The 21353-nt window shown below is 39.2% G+C and overlaps 1 pseudogene; it reads left to right on the forward strand.

Moving 5' to 3' along the window:
- The window catches only part of LOC118650718, a 45804-nt pseudogene extending 24518 nt beyond the window's left edge, over positions 1 to 21286 (forward strand).
- The last annotated feature ends 67 nt before the right edge of the window (positions 21287 to 21353 follow it).

Genomic DNA, 21353 nt, shown 5'->3' on the forward strand with positions numbered 1-21353 from the left:
GACCAGCTCAGGTGATGCTAATTTATTGCCATGAAATTATAACTGAAAACCAGTAAAATGGTTTAAGTTTGTGCTGGTTTATTGTCCTAAGCAGATGTGTCTTGCTTATCATTTGTTTTAATTATTCCTGATGTGTTGCCTATCACATCACAAGCTTCTTCAAAGAGAATGGAATAAGCAGTTGTCATAACAACACAGCTCTTCATTACCCTGGGAACCTTCAACAGCTTTATTTAGAATGAAGGAGAAAAAAGAACCCTAACCAATTAGCTTTATCAGTCTGATTCATGTTCTTCTTAAACTGATAACAGTGTTTCCTGAAGAACTTACATTTTGATGGGGAATGTGTCATGAATATTTATGGTAACATAAAACTCAGGAAAAAAATATTGGCAAGCTAATTATCACTCAGAAGGTGTTTCTGGTCAAATTCCTGCCCGGTGATCCATTTGATTTTTTAAAGTGACTTTTATTAAACATATCAAAGAATTAGTGGGACTTTTGCCAGCATCTACCTATCGGTTCAAGAACAGCAATGAGAACTATTTAGGTCTAAACTTTAAAGCCCAGGCTTCACCTGCAGCTAATTTGATTTGCGTTAACTTTGCTTGCATTCAGTTAAACCGGAAATGTTCTTGCCTGCTTTCTACCCTTCCTTCTCTGTGCCAGAGATACAGCGAAAGTCCCTAGAGAGTTTTAATTCTGCCCTTCTCTACAGAATTAAAAAGGCAGATGTTTTCTTCTGGCTGCAGGAGATAAGACTGAGAAGTAATTATTGCTCTGGTCCCAAATCCCACAGGTGTTTTTATTCCTGCCCTGTGACCACAGGAAAAATAAACAGCAAATCTGAGAAGGTCTAGTTGGGGTGCTCTTCAAGTTTAGTCTTGAAGCCAAATATTTGAATATCTCCTGCAAGATAAAAACTATTCAGAAATCAGCAAAATTTTTTCTGTGAAGAACTAGATATTAACTGTTTTTTTTTTTTTTATTTTGTGGGACTTAAGATTTCTGTCCTGACAACTCAACATTGCCTTTGTTGAGTGAAATAGCCAACAGGCAATATGTAGACCAATGGGACTGGCCCGGTTTGGGTCCAGCTGACTCAGAAGGGTTCCTAAGAAATTGGATATCTACCACCAAAAGAACACATGCATAAATTCTTTAAATAAACAATAGTAAACCCTTGAAAAGCATATTCACAAAGGTTTTCACATATAATTTCATTTAATCCTGAGATGAGGATTACTCTAAGAGGCAGCCATACCATTGTTTTTTCTTCTACACTTGAGAAAACTAGACTCGGGATACTCAGGTAAATTCCTTGCCTTTAACAATCAAACAGCTGATCTCTTTTTTAAAAAATATTTTTATTGATTTCAGAGAGCAAGGAAGATGGAGGGAGAGACAGAAACATCAATGAGAGAGAATCACCAATCGGCCACCTCCTGCACACCGCACACTGAGAATTGAGCCAGAAATCCAGGCATGTGCCCTGATAGGGAATGAAACCATGACCTTCTGGTTCATAGGTCTATGGTCAACCACTGAGCCTTGCCAGCTGGGCTGAACAGCTGATCTCTTGATTGCAGTTTCAATTATCTTTCCAACACACATCCAACTGTCTCATAAACAACGCACTTCATACAGATCAAACAAAAGAACTATGAATAACAAATTTTAAACCATGTCTTATGGATAGATAAATGTGGTTAGTGCCCAAGAGTTTTTAAAAAATCTATCAACACACCTACGCTCTGTTGAGTAACCCCCTGATACTAACTCAAGCGTTAGAACAAGCATTTAGTAACCATAAAGCCAGAAAATACTGCATCCTGAGTCCCAGGGTCATTTCAGAATTAACTATATCAGCCAGTTCACACTGAACTGCCTGCCTTGCCAAAGTGAAACCAAGAAGGACTTCATCAATTGTTTGGGGCCAAAGAAGGAAGTCTACTCCAAAATCGTCTGCACCGAATCAAATGCAGGATCAGTTATTCAATGGGATTGGCACATACTTAAATCCCACATATAGGAAAGATTCTTCAGTTACCGAAGATTGAGCAGGCAACTACGACTTAATTATGACAACTATACACAGTCAGGATACTGCATTAGGGAAGACAGATGCACCATCTGTTAAGGAAACATGATTTAACTGATTTTCCCCCCACTAGACTTTAGACTTGTAAATATTAACTCTACATTGTTCAGCTCAAATGAGAATCTCCATGAAAAACACTGCTGATGGGGCACCTGTAAATGATATCCTCCATATCCAATTCGATTCAATTCTCTAACATTTACTGAATGTCTCCTAGGTTTCAGACATAGTAAAATAATCTCTGCCTTCAGGGAGTTTATACTGTTAAGAATAAGAATAAAACATTTATACGCAAGATACATGGAAGAACATGGTGTAGGAAAGAGTTTAATATTACATGGATTCAGAGAAAAAAAGAGATCTGGCGAAAGAGAAGGGAGGTCTCACAAAGAGGATCCGGGGAAGTTTCAGAGTGAATTCACAGGAAAAGAGGGAAGACAGCTCTCCTGGCCCAGGAACTAGCATGAACAAGGAGACTGGGGAAGGAAATTGAATAAGGGGTTAGGTGGTTTTGTTTGCCACAGAGGTTAAAGCTAGAAAGACAAGATTCAGCCTAGAAACTTCATTTTCTTTTTGGGTTTAAATGGTAGGGGGGGGGGTGTGTTTTGATTTGAATCAATCCCACATTCAAAAGTTGGAAATTTCACATAGGAGTTAGATTCCTAACTCTTCTTAAGAGCTAGTAAACAGGCTAAGCCAGTGTGGCTCAATGGTTGAGCACGACCCATGAACCAATAGGTCACTGGTTTGATTACTGGTCAAGGGCACATTCCCGGGTTGCAGGCTTGATCCCCAGTAGGGGGCGTGCAGGAGGCAGCCAATCAATGATTCTCTCCCATTGTTGATGTTTCTATCTCTCTACCCCTCTCCCTTCCTTTCTCTCTAAAATCAATAAAAAAACATATTTTAAAAAAAGAGCTAGTAAACCAGAGGCACCATTACCACATGTCAACAATCAGAGCTGTGTACATGCTGACGTTTAGATAGGGTGCCCTCTCCCATTTGTCTAATCCCCTCCAGATCCACTGTACCTGTTGATGTTACCTACATGCCCTTAATAGGCATTGGAATTTGCAACAACTAGTCCAGAGAAACATATGAAGTATCTTCTAAGAACCTGAAACAATTTCAATCTGATTAGAAAAGTGCTTAAAGTTATTCTGTTCACTTCAAAAAGAAGTGACTAACTATTAAGTTATAAGCCATGAATTAATGAAATAGAAAAAATAAATTGAATCATCTATACTATGTAGAAGATTGGAAAAGATAATTGAGTTATGATAAGCTGAAAAATTTTCATTTGATTCAATAAAAAATGGTGAGCAAGTAAAGGTTTTTGTACAGAGGAGTGATATGATTGTAGCTAATTTTGGCTCTTTCAAATTATGTTAATTCTGACTAAAGTAAATTTTAAAATTTATACACTTTGTTTCAACAAGTAAACAGGTTATTTTATGAACTATGTTGGAAATAAATGTACTGTGAAATACATTTATATTTTGATTTATAACTTGGTTGACCTCAATATGAATCATTTGTCCTATAACTGTTTTTCAGTACTCTACATGAATTTCAAAACACTTCCCATAAACTCAAGCATAAATATCTGTGGAACCAAATCATTAAAATACTTTAGTTTTACAAGTTGCATGTTTGCCTATAACTTTACTTTTCTTTATAGCACTTACAGGCAATTATTTCCAAATGAAAAATAATTTATCCTGAATTTATTCTAAATACCATTTATAAGTAAAACACAATCATCTAAGATTTATGTATTTGAAAATTCTTCACATTTGCTGTTGACTTTTTTTTTGCAGTTCACTATATAAAATGCCAAAATGTCAGTTGATTACATAAATTTAAAGTTATTTCTTTCATAACATTTATATATGCAGAGTCAGCCTTTTGAGTAAATAGTATCTACATTTAGAACATTCACTTTTTAATATATTCATATAATAAATTCAGTAATCTGTGACATAATATAGGTATCCTTTAAAAATGAACAAAGGTAATTTTAAACACCTTCCTGATGAAAATTAAATTAATTCCAACTCGCTCACCTTGTCAAAAAAACTATGTCACTGAGAGCACATCTCATCCTTCAACCTTTTTAAAAGTAATTTCTTCTTTTAATCCTATTACCTCTTCTTTCCTAGGTTATTAGTCATCTGTCCCTTTAAGATATTATATTTATAAAATTTTAACCCTGACTTGGGCCATTGGCCAAAAATAAGTCCAGCAACAACTACTAGTTATCTGTCAGCTGATTATTTCTCATTTCTATTGCCACTACAGCCATTTGTTTTTTGAACTATAGTCTCTTTAGTTTATTACAAATGAGCTTGAATTTTACAACTGCCTGTGAGTTGCACATAATTTTATTTCCTGAATAGCACCTGCCTGATGACAAAGTTTAAAATAATCTCATCTTCCAGGCAAGGGATCTTACTTAAGCCAACAAATGCTTATCCCTGAGAATAGAACTGCAAAAGAAGACTATAATTATTTTGATAACCATTGGGTTTCTCTAAGAGATGCGCACATATATGCACATATTTAGGTGATTGTTGTGCCATTCATACCTCATAAATCAATCTGGCAGGTCCGTATAATCACTCGTGCTATTCACATACAAATCTCCTTTGTTTTTCAACATCTTCCTTGTGCTGCAATCCTGAGATCATGTGTATTATTCCAAAAGTGTTTCGCCAAGGAGATATAAGCAGCCTTGCCTATATTTTTCTTGATCTATAATGTGATTTCTTTGCTTAGTCTACCAAAAGTCATATTGCCTTTTTTTCTGCACCCCCTTACATTACACGTTCATATGAATTTGCTACGAGTTATCACCCCAGGCCATTTAGCGTTACTACTTTCCAAATTTTTCCTCCGTTATGACTGTCTGTGTTTCATACCACATTTTCCAAATACATTAGCTCCATTTATCGAAACATCAATATTTAAAATAATTCTGTGTGTTAGTCAGCAAAATTTCTCTTCACATTTTATGCTCATACAAACCCCAGTAGGAATTTGGTGATGGTTTTGAGAGCCCCTCTAACAAATAATTGCATCGATTTCCAAAAATATTACTGATACTAAATTTCCTTCATTTAGATTTCTAACTTACTCCTGCTTAAGATATTAAGTTCATCTAGCATCATTGGAATTAAAGAATTTCTACCTCTAGATGATCTATAGAGTAATGCTATCTTTGTGTGAAAGAAGGAATCAAAAACTCTAAATTATTAACAGCAGAGATTGAATGTGTGAGATGCTAAGTTGATAAGGAATATCATTGCTCACATATCAAAAACAGCCTTAGTACATGTCTTACAATAGTATCTGGTATTGCAGTTTAACTTATATATTTAACTTTTTATATCTTGTCTCCTCAAATGGATTCTTAAATACTTGAGAATATGGAGTGTGTGTGTGTGTGTGTGTGTGTGTATGTGTGTCTGTGTGTGCATCTGTGTGTGCATGCACACATTACTTGAGATTTCTACAGCTCCTACCACTATATAGCATGTGTAATAGAGGGTTAGGATATCTGAAGAAGGAAGGAAGGGAGGAAAAGAGGATGGACTAAGCAATGGGAATAAGTGCCCTTGGATAACACCAGGATGGGAAAGGCATGGGATCCAGGGCTTAGTGACCGTCCTGCCAACTCACTTGTAGTAAAATGTTCACAGGCAAGAAGAGCAATAGATTGGGAGAGGTAACCCAGGCATACCGTGTTCAGGCTTTTTCGAAGAAAAATCATTGCTACTGTAGAGAAAAGGGAAATTAAAAGGGGCTGAAATCAACATAAAATATAAAGCATTGCTAGAAAGCTCTGATATTCAGCAGGTTTCCCACACTCATTCAGTGCATAGCATGGACTCAGCACGTGTTTGCAGGATCCACTAATAATGATATCACAGCACCCGTATGAATTCAGTCATAGGCCAGTCACTATGCAAACAGCTTTCTGTGAATTATCCATTTGGAAAAACTCATTAAATTTATATGAACAGGTAATCAATTCATTTTATGTAAATACTTATTTAATGTTTATTGAATTCTTGCTAAAGCTCTGTGATGGAAGTACTATTGTAATCCCTATTTGTACATTTATACAGATGAGGAAACTGAAGTGAAAAATGATGAATAAACAAGCTGACCCAAGCTTTTACAAGTGGTTGGAAAGTGACTGACAGGGTTCAGACTCAGGTGCTCTAACTCCAGAGCCTGCGTTTAGGCACTCCTCCAGAACCCCTTGTTACTTAGATAATATGTCTTACTAAGAGAAATTTATGCGATTCTGTTGACATGTTCTTGCCATGCTAGGCACCATATGTAACTGTAATAGATGAATCTTACATATAACAATATCCAAAAAAAATGTTATAGCTTTGAGACTTCATCAAGAGATTTCTGGGGAATGCTTGAATCCATACACAGGACTGAGAGCTACATCCATTTGGCTATTCCTAGGCCTAATTATAGACAACAAATGAGAAAAACTGTACAGTGAAGATGACATACCAATTCCTCTTAGGAACTTTAAACTATTATGAGCAAACGGAGAGCATATCTCTGCTTTTTTTTTTTTTTAAATATTTCATTGATTTTTTACAGAGAGGAAGGGAGAGAGACAGAGAGTTAGAAACATCGATGAGAGAGAAACATCGATCAGCTGCCTCCTGCACATCTCCCACTGGGGATGTGCCCACAACCCAGGTACATGCCCTTGACCGGAATCGAACCCGGGACCCTTCAGTCCGCAGGCCGATGCTCTATCCACTGAGCCAAACCGGTTTCGGCTCTGCTTTGTTCTAGTCTCAATTCTCCTCTGAGTGGTGTCCCCATTCTCCTATATTTTTGTGTCTAGGAATGTCTTTCTGGATTTTGAGGTCTCTGGGATGAATTCTTGTTCTTTTTATATGCAAATGCATGTCATTCTCTTTACTAGTAAATAAATCCTTTATGAGGGCTTTCTTCCCTTCCAAGATGTAGAGTTCCAGGTGCTTATCTTCCTCGGTTCTTTTGTTTTGGGCTCAGACTAGTTTGTCCTATGAGAGCCTTCTCAACCAATTAGTCTCTCAGAGAGGATCACAGTGTAGATTTCAAAGTCCACTATCGTTGGCAACAAGAAAAGTGTCTCTTTTGAAAAGGTATTTCCCAGTGTCCCACGCCATAATGCTGTCTGTCGGTCTACACATTCTGTTGGACGATGTGGCTCAGAGACATTACTCTTCGAACCTTTCATACTCGGTATCATGTGAGCTCCATTTCTACTTCCACACCCCCAATTCCTTCCCTGTGCTCCTTAGGACTAGCCTTTATTGCTAGTCATGTCAGGGTTCTTTGTGTCTTTTCCATCCTTTGAGATTTCCCCGTTCTGTGGTCCTTGGCCCAAGAACAATCTTACTTAGATAAGCCTAAATTCCAATCCATGCACACCAGGGTGTCAATCTCTGCTGTCAGTAATTCTGCAGTGGTTCCAATTCATCTTTCATTAATCTTTTGTTTATCACAGAAATAGGAAGTATCCCGAATGCTTTATTCTGAACTGTGAGTGAGAATATTTGTGATCTGATCTAGAGAAGTTTCCGTCACTCAACAACAACAGCAAAAACTTAACAACTTCTATGTACTAGAGAAACAGCAGTGAACAAGACAAGCCAGGGCTCTGCTCGCATGGAATTTACAGTCTATGACTCTGTCATTAGTTAATATTTATCAACTACATTTTATGTGGAAAACATATGTTAGGTGTTTGGGGTGGCCAATAAGTAAAATCTCTTTCTCAACTGAATTCAGAAACAATTTAGAGATGGGAGAGATAGACACATGGAGATCAAGCCAACAGCTTTATTACTGTTAACGCTGATTGGAGATTGTGGCTTTAGATCTTCCTTTATTGCTGAATTTAAAAGACTGGTTTCCTTATGCACTGGTATAGTTTGACAGCTGTGGGCCATTTTCCCCTAGAAACAGAGCCCTTACTACAGAGGGCTGACAAGAATGCATAAAACAGTGGACATGCTCACTCTGAAAAAGAAAAGTCAGGAAGAGGCTGAATCTGGCATGTTCCCTTTCTTTTAAACTCAACAAATCAGAATAGCTGAAAGGAGAGGCTACTTAGGAGTATTGTTCTAGCAGAAATCCCATCACATGGAAATGTGAGAACAAAGTGATTGTTTATACAAATAACGAATTAATAAATGAGACTATGAAAACAAGTATAGTTGAGTCAGGGAAAACTTACTCGTCCTTGGAACACTGAAGTGTATTGAGACTTACCAAAAATTCTCTAAGAGTTGTGGGTCCACAGATTAACATTAATTTTGAGAGTTGGTGCCATGTAATAATTTCAGGAAATGGTCATAATACTAATGGTGATTTTATTTTGAAAGCAAAAGTTGCAGGTGAGGCAAAGATATATAGATCAAGGCTTGCAAACTTTCCATTCACATCTAAATTAAAGTAGACAGCAGCTTAAAATACAGTCCACATAACAGTGAAGACTAATGACGGTAATTGGAGGAAATATTTTAATGAAGCATTACATGCAGAGACAAATTGTTTGAGTAAGCCTATTATTGAAAATTTAGTATCACCTTCTTGTAGGTTTGGACTTATTAAACTCTTTTCTAAAAAAACACAAATGGTTTTCTACCATAACCACTAGAGTAACCAGCAATAAGACTTCAAGTAACTCTGGACCTTACTCGGGAGGCTGCTGCAAACGTAAGACTCAGTCCTATTCCAAAGCTCTGTGCTTGTTCCTAGGAGATGAGGTCACCCTGTTGAATCCCCCAATTTAATTTAAATCTGTTATTTTATTTCAAGTGCTAATTGTCTCTCACTACAAACAGAGACTTCTCTCAGATGCAATTATTGGTATTACAATAGATAATCAACAGGAAAGCCTGAACACAGAGAGGGAAGGGTTGCCTTGGTTACAAACCTGAGGTGCTTTTATTATTACAGTTCTAGCCATGTTTTGAAATTTCCCAAAACACCCCAAGAACAAAGTATTGCATTTTTTTTTCTTTTCTTCTTTGTGGCCCATTCAAGAAGTTTTAACCAATGTGGAGGCCTGGCCTTCTACAGATATCTGTACAAGGTCTCTTCAATAAATAACCCTACAAAGCAGAGCTTTCACTTAGAACATTTGTATATTCATGTTCATGCACTTCTACAGTGATAAGAAGGAACCACTGTTTCATGCTAGAGAAGCACAGTATATTATATTTGCTTGATCCACAATCACATAATGCAGTCATTACTCCACATATACTCTCATCTCTCTTTTTGCAAAGCAAACAGAAAAATAAATCCCGTTTAGCCCATTACTATCCCAGTCCCCAAATTGTATTTTCCCCCTTGAGTGCAGATTTAGTAGGTCCAGTAGGGCAGCCAAAAGGCACACCTCTCTCAAGGCTCTGTTAGTAATTTTTGTTTTGCTGCTTTCCCATTTATTTGGAAGTTGAGGTTTAAAAAGCTAAGATGGTTATGCAGATAATGAACCATTAATATTACTAGCCATGTAGAAAGCACATAGGAAAATCCACGTTATCCTTCACAGAACATCTTGTTGTTTATTAGGCTGTATTAGTGGCCGGTGTGATCTTTTCCATCGATCATTAATCTTGATTACAGGAGACAGGTATTTTTGTTTATTTCCAAAATATCATGTGTACCCCCATGTGACTTACATTTCATCTGCCTCAGTAAAGATATTCAGAAGTGTAAATGATAGCTACTATTTATTAAGGACTTCATACCTGTCAAATCCTGTATTAGAACCTTTAACAAATCCTCTACTATCTAAACATTACAAAAATCCTATCATGCAAAAATTATTGTCACTAATTACAGTAAGGAAATGAAGGGTTATAATATGACTTGAAGGGATAATTTTAATACAAAAATGTTTTTACTAAGGAGGTAGCATGAAATGCTTATGAGTCAGACTACTGGATTAAAATCCTAGCTCTGCCACTTAGGGTTGTGTGATTCTTGGCAAGTTACTTAACCTCTCTTTGCCATAGTCATTTTATCAATAAATTAGAGGCCCAATGCACCAAATTCGTGCAAGGGGCTTGGCCCCTGCAGCCATGGCTTCATCCGGAAGGTCGTCTGGAAGGTCGTCCAGTGTAGTTAGCATATTACACTTTTATTATTATAGACTAGAGACCTGATGCATGAAATTCGTGCAAGGGGCTCGGACCCCACTACCCCAGCTTCATCCGGGAGGTCGTTTGGCTGTCTGGTCTAATTAGCATATTATGTTTTTATTATTATAGATGTTTTTAAACATACAGTGAATTTTAAATGTGTACAGTCTTTCCTAAGATCTGTACTAATACAGTTAAGGTACTTCTGGAAAAATCTTAAACCAGGAATCAACAATATGGATTTTCACTTCATAACGAGTTTTTTGTTGACTCTTCCTTTTGTTATCTGAATTATGTCAATAGCAAATAAAACACAGGGTCTAGTAGTATATGAAATTTTAAATTATTCAAAGACTGATTATATGGTTTGTGAATTACTGTATCTCTTTTCATATCTCACACTTCCACATCCACTGGCATCTCCAGTAAGAGTGTGGCTTTGAAATATAAAATTCATAAAATGGGATCTTCTCAATCTGAAAGAGTCTTAAAAGCTAACCATGCCTACTCCTTAATTTTGTGAGTTAAGCAATTGTTTTAAGAAGGAAAGTAAATTACCAAGGTAGGTGAATGAGTTAGTGGAAGGGATTAAAATTAGGCAATTTACTGGTAAATCTACTAGCTTACACCTCTAAGGTGCTTTGAGAGAAAATATGATAGTATTAATAAAAGTAAGATTGGAGAATTATATAAGGATTTTAATTTTCTGTCTTATTCCTACTCCTTTGGGAAATTGAAAATTGACTTTAATGAATTGTTTATGTTCCTGGAAGAGACAGATAATGTTTCCTAATCCAGAGTCCCAGACCTAACTGATGTGTGGTCTGGACACACACACACACACACACACACACACACACACACACACACGTGTTCACCTTTGAAATGTTAATGTTGACAGCATTATTTTTCTTGTTCATGATTAGAACTGAAAAGACTAAAGCATCCCCAGCAGATCTGCCACACTGAGACACGTATAAAGTGTCCTTCCTGGTGATGTCCCTTGACTCAAGCACTGTCACTGACTAAGGCTGATATTACTTAGTCTGCTTCCAACCAGGGTCCCTGCAACACCCACAGCGAGCTTTCAGCCTGCACAGGGGACTTTCCAGGAAGACTGGAAAAGCCTGGACCATAACTTGTCAATTCCCCCTGGCCATGCCCCTTGCATTTCAGATGTGTTTAAGGAGCGAAAACTGAGAAAGAAAGAGAAGGCAGGAGGTGCACACTGAAGACATTTGACTGCTTCTGCAAAATGTTAGAAATAAACACTGCAGTAAGTGCACTAAATCTCTCTTGATAGCTCACTTTTGAGATGCTGATTAAAATTTGTCCATGGCCACCATTTTCCTCTAAGTAAAATGCCAGACAAGGTTCTTTGTGATTTTACCTCTGACAATTTATCCAGCTTCACTTCTCACTGCATTCGCCCAGCACCACTCTCCTACCTCCAAAATCCCAAATCTTACAATTGAGTGATACTTAAACACTTTCCATTGTCCTTTTATCTTCCCAGGCCTTTTCACATGCCAATACCTTAGCTTGGAACATTCTTCTACTCTTTACTTGCTAATGGGGCCCAGCAGACTCACTCCACTGTTCTCTCCCCAGGAAACTTTCCTCCCTCCAGTTTGTCCTACCGGGGAGTGTGGTAGCCAGCCTTTATGGTGGCCCCAATGAGCTTACCTCCTGATATTCATACTCTTTTGGTCTCTTCCCACACTGAATAAGTTGACCTGTGTAACCTAAGGAAATTGTCAAATGTGTGACTTTTGAGATTAGGTAATAATAAAAATAATAAATCCTCCCTTGCTCTCTCTTTTATCCCTTACTTGGGGGGGGGGGGGGAGAGCCCACAGCCATATCTTGAAATCATCCAATCAGCCCTATGAAGAAATCAATGTGGTGAAGCCATATGCCAAGAGCAAATACCAACTCTCCAGCCATGTGAGTGAGCTGTCTCAGAAGCAGATCCTCAGCCCCAATGAGCCTTCAAATGACTGTAGTCCTGGCTGACACCTTGACTTTAACCTCGTGAAGGCTCCCAAGCCAGTAATATTCAGCTAAGCTACTCCCAAATTCCTGATTCACAGAAGGTAAGTATTTGTTGTTGTTTTAAGCCTCTATGCTTTGTAGTAAACTGTTATGCATATACAGGTACAGGGTCTCTCTCCTCTATTTTTCCATAGCATCCTGTGTTTCCCTCCATCAAAACCTACTTCTCATTGTTTATTTACCGATCTGCCTTTTCCACTAGCCTGAGGTCATCTTGAAAGCAGAGACATAGCAAGTCATATTATTATTATTATTACTACTACTACTACTACTACTAGAGGCCAGGTGCACAAAATTCACGCATGGGTAGGGTCCCTAGGCCTGTCCGGCAATCAGGGCTGATCAGGGCCTTCCAGCTGCCGGCCAGGGCCTTCCTTCATTCTGCGCTGCCCCCTGGTGGTCAGTGCACATCATAGCGAGCGATAGAACTCCCAGTCTCCCCATCAAACTCCCGCAGGGACACTTTGCATATTAGCCTTTTACATATATATAGATTATTGATTTCAGAGAGAGGAAGGGAGAGGAATAGAAGCATAGAAACATCGATGAGAGAAAATCATCAATTAGCTGCCTCCTGCATGCCCCCTACTGGGGATTGAACCCACAACCTGGGCATGTGCCCTGACTGAGAATCTAATTGTGACCTCCTGGTTCATGGGTCGATGCTCAACCACTGAGCCACCCCGGCTGGGCGCAATTCATCTTTTAATTTAATTTATAAAGCTTCAATGGTCCAGAGAAGAACTACTACTAATGACCATACAGGTTGTACAAATGCTCAAAAGTGCCTACCGATGTGCTAAGCAATGGAGATCTAGCCCTTGCTCACTCAACAAGTCGAATGTCCTGGTGAGGGCTGCTGCCACTGGAAGAGAGAGGCACTCCTTTCTTTGTACAAAGAAAGGCACTTTTACTCACTAAATCTTGTCAAGGGGTCACCATTCTAGTTCATCCACTGCATCATTAGGGTACATTCAGGAGACAGAAACCATACAGGGAAAGTTTAATATCAAGAATAATTATCACCCGGCCGCAGTGGCTTAGTGGTTGGGCTTCGACCCATGAACAAGGAGGTCACAGTTAGATTCCCGGTCAGCACAGATGCCCGTAGATACCCGAGTTGCAGGCTTGATCCTCAGTGTGGGGTCATGCAGGAGGCAGCCAATCAATTATTATCTCTCATCATTGATGTTTTCCTTTCTCTCTCTCTCTCCCCCTCTCCCTTCCTCTCTGAAATCAATAAAAACATTTTTTTTTAAAAAAAAGAATAATTATCTACAATAGGGGATTGGAGTACTAGGGTGTTAGCCACTAATATTAGTACAAGAGTAACTGATATAAGGATCAGCCATTACATCCACAACTGAGACGAAGTACCCAAGTAAGGAATAACTGTAAGGGAAAAACCCCTGACTCTCCAGGGCTTTTGCTGCAGAGAGCGTGGTGGGGTCCGCTAAATGGCAGGGGAGTTGCTGAGGTGCAGCAAGAGCAGAACTTGCTGGGAAGCCAACCTTTGGAAAACTAGAGGGAGATACCAATGGGGAGGTGGCACTCATGCCAAAGGAGAGCACACCCTGAAACCAGGAAGAGAAAGCCCCAGCTTCCCTGTGTCCCTCCAGTGCCTTCTACTGACAGGCATAACTTAGTGCCAGTTGGCATGGGAGAAATGTTGCAGCATCATTAGCAGAGCAATGAAGAGTGGATTTGTGGCTGAGAGGCCATCCAGATTGATAACTGGCACATCCAAGGAGAAAGCAGTCCTCTTTCTAATTTGTCATTCATAAGGGATTCCTTTCTCAGACTCTCATGAAGGCATTCTATAGCCCTGGTGGTTTTTTAAAGAATCATGAAAAAAATGATTTAGGGCACTTGGTGTCTCAGGGTTGTTCTTAGTCTGGTTTGCTCTGAGCAACTGTAATGCTCAGATGGTTGCTTCTCAGAGACAATGTGTGCTAGTATAATCTCTTGGCTATTTCTATTGACCATGCCTTCAAACTGAACTTAGTAGCCTCTTGGCACTTCATGTCTCAGGCCTGACTGAGTTCATCTATATGATTCCCGATCCTGGTGGCTACATTTCCCACGACACTGTAGCCCATTACTCCCTGAGCATTGATGTCAACAGAACACCTGGACACCTTCTTATTACAAATGTGGGCCTTGAAGTTAATGTTATACATAGTGAGGAATGTGACAGATGGAAGATGAAACCTTCTCAATGCTGGAGCTAATGAGGATACCAGACTTCTATCATTTTAAGACTGCTTGGCTCTTAACAACACTTTGGTTTACAATATCTGTCAGAGAGGAGTGTTGCTTTGTGGCATCAAATCACAATAGTATCTTTACTAACGGGGATAGAGTAGTAATAGATACATAGAGTTACACAGCATGAAACTGTGGCTTATCATCTCTATTTGTATTATTTTTCTATAAAATGAAATAGCATCAATATAAATACCTAGCAGTCTCTGTTAATCCTACTGCTCTGAAGAAATATGCTAATTACATGCTGAAATAAAAGTTCTATTTCTAATGTATTAAGGGCAGAATCAATGTCAATTAGTTCAGTCAACATTTATTGAGTCTGGTGAAGTTACAAAGAAAGAAGATTATATTCTTGCCTTAAAGTCACATGCAATCTAATATTTCCTGCCATGGCTTTCTGTGGGATTCTGTATGCTACACTTTTTTTTACAGTATTTCTCCTCTTTTTATGATACTTTGATATTAAATGAAAGCAGAAAACTGGAGAGCTGCACCATATGACTGACTGGATTTTGTTGAGCATTCCTGTAAACAACCTCTCCTTAATCTTGAGATGCACATCCTCACCTACTAAAGAGTCTTGGGAAAGTTAAACATTTGGAAAGTAAATTTAACCTACTTCTATCAAAATGTCTTTGGTAAGCAATTTCCAAATGCGAGAGAAGTGTCACACAGAACACAATCTACACAGCAGCCTTGAGTGCTTCGCAGTAGTTCTGGGAGACATAAAGAAAAAAGGAAGATTTGCAAGCAATAAAAGGTAGTTGGCCTAATAACCATTACTTTTAAGAAAACAAACACAAACAGCTACTGTAAATCAAACTTATTCAGCAATGATGTCTTTCTATAGAATTTAGAGGCTATGCTTGATTAATACTAATTCAAAAAAATGTAGGAATGATGCTGTTGAGAAAGGAAAGGGATCAGAGGTACAATGATGATAATAAAAATAATCATTATAATGCTAACAAGTACTCCCTGAATGCTTTCAATGAGCTGGGCACTATTCTAAGCCTCTAGGTAGTGTACTAAGGTTCTCCAGAAAAACAGAAACAATCTGGAGAACCCTGACATATATACACATACACATGCAACACATACATATATGAGATATGTATATACACATGGGCAACGTGTATATGTGTACATACATGGCATGTATATATATATATGTGACATTTACATGTATACATGCATATGTGTATTAGAGAGATTTCTTATAGGAATTGGCTCAAGCAATTATGGAGACCAAAAAGTCCCATGCTCTGCTGTCTGCAAGCTGGAGACCCAGGAAAACTGGGGTGTAATTCAGTCCAAATCCAAATACATGAAAACCACGGGTGCTCATGTCCAAGTACTGGAGCAGATGCACATCTCAGTTCAAGCAGAGAGTGTATTTTCCCTTCCTCCACCTTTTTCTTCAAATCAGGCCCTCAATGGATTGGGAGATGCTCACCCACATTTATGAGGCCTTTCTACCTTACTCAGCCCACCAATTTAAATGCTAATCTCTTCTAGAAACACCCCATGCCCAGAAATTACATTTTACCAGCTATCTGGGCATCCCTTAGCCCAGTGAAGTTCACATAAAATTAACTATAACGGATGGATACTGTTTTTATCAACCAGTCTAACTCCCCTTTTAACCACACTGCTCCACTGCCTACTAGCATTTCCCCAACTGAAAACAGAAACACACTCTTTAACACGTGTTAACATATTTATGGAAAAGCATGAGATTTTCATCAGTATTAAACTATAAAATATAGAACTCTTAGTTGCTATAGTCTTTACTAAATAAATGGGAACAAAAAGAAAATAAACATTTAAGAGACTGGGATTTGCCAAACACCATGGTAGGTGATTTGATATATACTATCTTGTTCATATGCATTCCTGATGTTATGTGTGATACTTGGCATCTTTGTTTTTACTCTCTGTCAACCCTGCCTTCTGATGACAGTATCAATGCAGGGAAATGAAAACAGATGTCTTGGAAGCCCTTGAATAAACACATGTTGTGGTGTGGCAACTCAGAGTGGTTTGGGTGTCGCAGAACAGAAGCCCCTCAAAGAAGAATCATAGTTTTCTTAAGACTCTTTTGTTTTTTGTTTTTTTATAACAGAAACTCACACAAACACAGTTAAGAAAAAATAAAAAGGGTTTTAGCAGAAAGTCATATGAGTCTCCCATGCAACCAACTGCAAGAAGTGCATTCACGTCTCCTGCAGATAAGAACTGGGGAAGAACATGTTGCTAGCGTTTGCTCTCTCCTTCCCACCAACGGTGCCACTCATCCCCATGGCTCTCTACAGTGGTTCTTTTCTGTGTCAGCCTGCTGGCCTCTTCTCTTTCCTCAGGTGTCTCTCAGTCACCCAACCCAAGATACTTTCAGCAACCTTGGGAGAAAGGAAATGTTTCACCTAATTCAGCCTTTGAATGCTCTGCCCTTAAATCCAATTGTCTATGGCCTGAAAGGAAGGGTCAGAGTCATAAAATATAAATGTGCAGCTGTAATGGCTCAACTTAGGCCAGATGAGTGTATGGGGGAAAGAGGAGCTGGAGGCAATTTAATCAATATCTATTCTATATCTATTACTGCCACAGTACTTCCCATGGAACTTAAGATACTTGACCTCTGCGTGCCTCAATTTCCTCAACTGTGAAATGGGGGTAGTAATTTTTTTGTGAGGATTATTAATTCATATGACATGCTTAGAATGCAATAAATATTATCTGTTATTACTGTTGTTGTTTGCTGTTATTGTTTGGGGTCAACTCCTAACACCTGTAAACACAATAACCTAGAGATTAAATACCATTCACCACACTCCTTGTTTTACTGGGATAGTCTCTCCTTTCCTACATGAAAAATTTAATAATCCATAAATTTGGAGGTAAAAATATTGAAAGATTCCAGAAAAAGAGGAATGGGAGGTATAACTCTTTTAGAAACACTGCCTAACTCCCCAACTATTATTTGTCATAGCAATGATAGTGACATATCATTTTAAGCTACTCACATTTCTGCACTCTAGACATAAATTTAAAAATTTTGTGGTTGATAAACAATGGAAATTTTTTGATTCCAAGGAGGAACATATAGAAAAATGAGTCTTGGGCAGTGGTCCTTGGGGCAATTGGATGAACTACTGTAATGGAACTGTCCAGTCAATTAGTTCCATTTAATTGGCTGGTAGCTTGACCACTGTATAGAAACGCTCTGAAATGTGGGCATTATTGAACAAAGCAAAACAAAGTGACCCATTAAAATAGATTGCAATGAAAGAAATAAGGCTCTGCTGGGATTGGTGTTGAATACGCTGACCTGTTCTGAACAGCAGAGGCTGTCTTTTCAAATCTTCATTATTTGGAGTCACTTTGTGATTTCTGGTATAGATATAATTCTGGAACCATTCTCTATCCCTTGAAACAATCTCCCCTCCATCTTTAGACTTCTGTGTAACATAGTAGACAATTCTTCTAATTCTATTCAGTGTCTTAATTCTTATTCTTTCTCTGAAATCTAAAACTATACACTTAGTTTAAAGAATTTAAAGATTTTTCTGGTTTGTCCTATAAAAGGGAAAACTGCTTCTTTTTTTTTTCCTAGATCGGTGTCCCTACCCCTCCACCTCCCTTTATTAACTTATTATTCACTTTGTTCGGCCTTCTCACTATAAAAAATAAAAAAGTTATTTTTTAGTTCTTTCCCTCTGTACTGTCACTTCAGATTCACAGTTGCTAAGTGTTCCAGGAGCCTACCAAAGGGACTTTCTCATGGTGTGATTTGCAAACTTTGAAATAACACCCACCAGCAGAAGCACCATATGCTATGAAGTTACACAGTAAACTGACAGGAGCATCTCATTTGTCATTTGAAATTCAGAAAATGTCAGCAATTTTCATACCCAGCCATTGCCTAAATGCCTCTTTGGTTAGCAAGGAGTAACATGTACTATAAATGCACATGAAATATGAAATTTTTTATTGTCATTCTAGAGGGATAATAATAGCAATGCCAGTATTAAGACCTATACAACTTGATGAGCATATGGACAGACTTATCAAATTTCTATAGTCATTTTATATTCTGTGCATGTATCTCTAAATGAATGGTTTTATCTGTAAGGTTTATGGCATTTAGACTGTTCACATTCTATAACATTGGTGATTCAAATGTGCCTTTTTATGATAAAATATAATACCAAAGAATATTTTTAAACCATTAAAGGCAAATTTAACATAAAACACAAGCTGTTCCCTTTGTGATGAAGCTGAATTTTCACCCAGCTGCATTAGCTACAACTGAGCCGAGAGAGAAAACTACTTGGCAATTCTTCCTAATTAAAGGATGTTAATTACTGCTAACTACTATACACGTTCCATGTTATAAAGGCTCACCTAAATCAATGTTATTACAATACTAAATAAATTAATGATAATTTCAGGTCTAGAAAGTGTGGCCAAAGTACCCATCAGTTCATACTTTTAGGTGACTTCACAATGAAATTTCTGAATCGGCATTGTATAAAGACTGGAATGGCCTCATACATTCAGCACATCTTGTATGTATTAGTCATAGTACCTGGTGGTGTCCCTTCTTTTGCAGAAGCAGAGGATGTGTGAAAATAAAGAACGGAACACACTCAGTCTCTAGGTGCTTACTTCACTCTGAATTTGCCTTTGGCCAGCATGGCCTCTCTAGAATAGAGGATGTAAGACTGAGCTCTCCACTCTCTGTATGACCAGTGGATCATGACCAGTAGGGACAGGGAAAGTAACATTTACTGAGGCTTGGACGCTTTCTCATTTGATACAACAGTCCCTCAGGGTACATATAAATACCCCTGTTGGCATATGAGGATTTGAGGGCTTAGAAGTGAAAGCTTCCAAGTGTATTCAATTAATAGGTGGCAGAGCTATACTCCAAGCCCATTCTCTCTGACCTCAATTCACAGATTCTTTCTATTTGTTCCCTGTTATAAAAGGGAAATATGAAAACATTTTGCTTTATGGGCCAATATTCTCCCTTCCCTTATCACTTGGCCACAAGTCCTGCTATGTTTATTGGAAGTTTGGCTCAAGGGGTGGCTACAGACTTGGCTCTACCACTGATGGAAAGCATAACCTAGAAAAGTCACTTCATGCCTTTGAGCATCAATTTCCTCACTTACAAAATGAGTAATGACCCTAAGTCTCTCCTAAGATTTCAATGATGATCAAAGAAGATAATGTCTCAGGAAAGAAGGTATTTATAAAACTATCTAAATATCTATATATATATATAGATATATATAAAGCCAGCTACCTGAACGACCAGAGACCAGAACACCACTGCCCCTTGCCCAGGCTGGCCTGCCCCCCGGGAGTGGTTAGGGGTGCCCCTAGGCAATGCGATAGGGTGCGAGTTTGATGGGGGAAAGTGGAAGAAATAGAAGGGAAGGTCTTAAGGATCTGCGGGGTTGGGGTGGTCGGTCTGGGGTAGGTTTGGAGTGTGATGGGGAAGGAAGAGGAAGATCCAATTGGAAAATGGCTCAGCACAGTACCTTTCTCATTGCGAACCAGGATGGCACTAGCTGTGGACTGAATGGGCGGTTGTCTCATGAGTGCGCTTGGGACCGACATGTTCATGGAGGCAGCAGTTCTCCCGAAACGTCACTGATTCCAAATAGGAAACAGCTATCAATGTCAAAGAACAGAAAAATCCTCTCCAACTAGAGGCCCTGAATGTTGCGTCGGGACTGAAGGAAACACCATTTAAGGAGGTTTGCTGTTCCCTTGCAGCGAGGAAGATCAGAATTAAAGGTTTCGTCTGTTACCTTGGTTTGAAGCGAAGGACAAGAGCAACGAGTACGACTCTACGAGGAGTACACAGGCACCTCCCAGGAACTGCAGATGCAGCGCACCACAATCAAAGCTCTCAATGAAACCATCAAGATCTTCAAAGAGCAGGGCCAGACTCAAAAGAAGTGCAACAAGGAGTACCTGGAGCGCTTCTGGCGTGAGGGCCATGAAATGATGCAGAGGGTCCTGCGGAACTCAGAACGGCTCAAGTCTCACGTCGCCAAGATCCACGAGAGCTGCGGACACAGGCCTTGGACAACCGTGAGATCGATCAGCACATGAACAGCCTGAAGCCAGACCTCATGCATCTGCACAAGATCCGAGACCAGTACCTGGTATGGCTCACCCAGAAAGGCGCCCGGCAGGAGAAAATCAAGTGGTTGGGAATCAAAAATGAGACTGAAGACCAGTACGCACTGATGGAGGATGAGGATGACCTCCCCCATCTTGAGGAAGGAACCTGGTATGTGGGCAAGATCAACGGCATGCAGGCTGAGGAAATGCTGACCGGCAAGCGGGATGTACCTTCCTCATCCGTGAGAGCAGCCAGCGGGGCTGCTATGCCTGCTCTGAGGTGGTGGACGGCGATACCCAGCACTGTGTCATCTACCGCCCAGCCACTGGCTTGGGTTTTGCGGAGCCCTACAACCTGAATGGGTCTCCGAAGGAGCTGGTGCTGCATTACCAGCACACCTCCCTCCTGCAGCACAACGATGCACTTACCATCACACTGGCACAGCCCGTGAGAGCCCCGGGCCCCAGGCCCCGCTCCTACAACCCGCTGACTCATACACAGCAGGACTCCATCTTTCTGTCTATCTGTCTCTCTTCTTTGTGAATCTTTCTCTTTCTCAATCTCTCTCTTGCTTTCTCTGAGTCTCTCTCTTCCTGTCACTCTTTCTATC

Source organism: Myotis myotis, unplaced genomic scaffold (assembly GCF_014108235.1).
Source record: "Myotis myotis isolate mMyoMyo1 unplaced genomic scaffold, mMyoMyo1.p scaffold_m19_p_3, whole genome shotgun sequence".
NCBI lineage: Eukaryota > Metazoa > Chordata > Mammalia > Chiroptera > Vespertilionidae > Myotis > Myotis myotis.